The sequence below is a fragment of the Nematolebias whitei genome, chromosome 3 (assembly GCF_014905685.2).
Source record: "Nematolebias whitei isolate Nwh7 chromosome 3, NemWhi1, whole genome shotgun sequence".
NCBI lineage: Eukaryota > Metazoa > Chordata > Actinopteri > Cyprinodontiformes > Rivulidae > Nematolebias > Nematolebias whitei.
In genome coordinates, this window is record NC_056500.1 from 34289099 (window position 1) to 34292331 (window position 3233).

A 3233-nucleotide genomic window follows, 5' to 3' on the forward strand; every position below is an offset into this window, starting at 1 on the left:
AGTCCAGTGTGTCATGCAGTGGGCAGTCCAGTGTGTCATGCAGTGGGCAGTCCAGTGTGTCATGCAGTGGGCAGTCCAGTGTGTCATGCAGTGGGCAGTCCAGTGTGTCATGCAGGGGGCGTGACATGTTCAGGATCTGGAGCAGTTTCCTCAACATCCTCTGCTCAGAGACTGCAGTTCCACAATAATGAGCATGCTTTAGAAGTATCTTAGAGAAGGTGAGGTGTTTCTGTGTTTAAACAGCCCCCCAACACCCACACCTCTCTTTGATTATTTAGTAGGATGCCTGGGACAGCTGTCAACCCTCCCACCCCCTCCATTTTACTTTGTGACTCACGATGACTTCATGAAGCTTCACTGCCCACAACTCTCTGACAGTCATTGTGTTTTTGTGTTTTTTAATCCACATGTTAAAAATTTTCCCGGGCAGTGTCAGAAAATCAGATTAGGATTGTTAGTCTGTGGCCACATCAGAAGAGGAATCTTTGGATTTAACAGGAAAGGTTCTGAGTAGAGCGCCTGTCAAACATGGACACTAATGCCCCTTTTCCACTCATAACAGTACAGCACGGTTCAACTCGACTCGGCACGGTTCCAAGGCAGCTAGTTCTGGATGTCAGCAACAAACTGGTTGATCCACTACAAGAAGGGTCTATTTATAAGACTGAGTTTGTTGCAGCTCCTCAGACTGATGAAAGTCTTTAGGATAAAAGACGAATCGTTTAAAAAAAAAGAAGAATCCGTCCAGAGGACCTGACTCAAATTGTTAACTTGGATATAATTTTTTTTTTTCTGGCTAAAGATCAACTAATGAATAAAAAAGACACCAGCTTTATTGTTCTTTTGAATGTCAGGTGCTTGTGTGTTTTTATTATTCATAGTAGCATAAAACAAAATAGCCTAAAGCTGAAACATTTAAAAAGTCAACATTTTGCTGACATCTAACATAAAATAATTTAAAAAGCTGTGGTTTTAGAACTAAAGAGATGAAACCAAACTCACAACATTAGGGCCGATACTGTGACCTCAGTAATAAAAATGGTCAAGCTGAATTTCAGGATCAGTTTTAGGAACACATAAAATGAATTCCTCTCAGACGCAACATTTATATTTCATTATTTACTTCATTGCTTTTTTATTGACAATCTAACAGCATCAAACTGATAAGTGTTGCCTAAAATATATTTTTTTAATTATTTTATTATTGATGATCCTCCTGCTTTGACTAAAAGCTTTAATCAACTGGACAGTCAATCAAGTTAAAGCTACACAAAGTGTTCTTCAGTAAAATGGAACAAACCAAATGCACAAACAAAAACATTAAACCAAAACATACAATTATTAAAAAAGCACGACAGTTCAAAACTTGACACCAAATCCAGCTACTTGTGAAATCTGATCCATAAAACGTCTGATGTGCTTCAGCCTGAACCTGCTGCAGCCTCTTTAATTCTTTGAAAAGCTGCATGAAATGCGGCTTTATATCCTTCCTGAGAAAACCAAATCTTACAAACTGCTCCAGGAGAAAGAAGTGAAATGAAAACTCTCTCTGCCCGGATCATCTTTGTATCTGCAGGCTACTCTATAATACATAGCTCTTTTCTTACAGAGTGCAGACTTGATTTTATGAGATATTGAATTCACTCCAGCGGGCCTAAAGCACAGCAGCACGTCTCATTCACAGCAGCACGAATAATTAGCTGCACCCACCCAAACCTACAGAGAGCTTTGCACACTACATATTTGACCTTTAGCATGAAAACACACTGCTGCACCTCGTAATAAGATCATGTTTATTTTTGTCCACTGCAGTTTACTGCAACTGTAGGCAGTGGGCCAGCAAGATAATTGTTGGGAAGGATGAGAAATCCCTCCAATATTTATGTCCTTTAATGTTATTTTATTTTAACATTCAGGCTCATCTAGCTTCAATTCACTAGTTTTTTAAAAAGTTAAGACTCTGAAATGTCAGAAATAATTTAGGGTCAAAGAAAGGTTTTCCTGTCTTTATATCTGTCTTGACATTTTGACGGCAGAGCTGAAAGAGTTTGAGACAATTCATGCATCTTCAGACTGTGGTACTCACTACTGGAGCTCATTTCTTTTGTTATACGTTTGGCCTGAATTATGTCAGACCTGGCAACCTGTACAGTGACGTGACGCTGAGGGCATGTTCTGTGTGTGTACACTCCGAGACAGAGAGATGAATTAGAAAGTTAGAAACGCAGCTCCGATATTTCTGCTGCTGAGTTTTAAATTTTCCTCACTGTTTAAATAAAGAAGTGTTTCGACAGACACAGCAAGTGCAGTCCATAATTTATTTTTGTGATTACATAAACGAGTTGGACTGGGTGAAACAGTTTACTACTACTACTACTACTACCACTACCACCACGACTACCACTACTACTACTACTACCACCACGACTACCACTACTACTACTACTACCACCACCATTACTACTAATACCACTATCACTACTACTACCACTACCACTTCTACTACTACCACTACGACTTCCACTACCACAACGACTACCACTACCACTACTACTACTACAACTTCTACTACTACTTCTACTACCAACACCACTACCACTATCACTACTATTACCACTACTACCACTACTAATGCTACTACAACCACTACTACTATTACCAGTACTACTATCACTATTACTAACCACTACTACCACTACCACACCACTACTACTATCACCACCACCACTACCATACCACTACTACTATCAATACCATTACCACTACTACCACTACTACTACTACTACTACTACTACTACCACTACTACTTCTATTACCAATATCACTATCACTACTACTACTTACCACTACTACCACCACTACTACTACTACTACTACCACTACGACTATTACTACCACCACTACTACTACTACTACTAGTACTACTACTACTACCACCACTACTACTATCACCACTATTACTACTACCACCACCACTAATACAATAACACTACTACTATCAATACCATTACTTATACAATAACACTACTACTATCAATACCATTACTTACCTACTTACCACTACTACCACCACTACCACTACTACTATTACAACCACTACTACTACTATCACCACTACCACTATCACTACCACTACTTACCACTACTACCACCACTACCACTACTACTATTACAACCACTACTACTACTACCACTACTACTATTACTACCACTACTACTATTACTACCACTA

General features: G+C 39.2%; 1 protein-coding gene across 2 annotated transcripts in view; it reads right to left on the minus strand.

The window, feature by feature from the left end:
* Window positions 1-3233, minus strand: part of npnta (nephronectin a) — a 110102-nt gene that overhangs the window by 38692 nt on the left and 68177 nt on the right. The gene's annotated exons all lie outside the window — the stretch shown is intronic.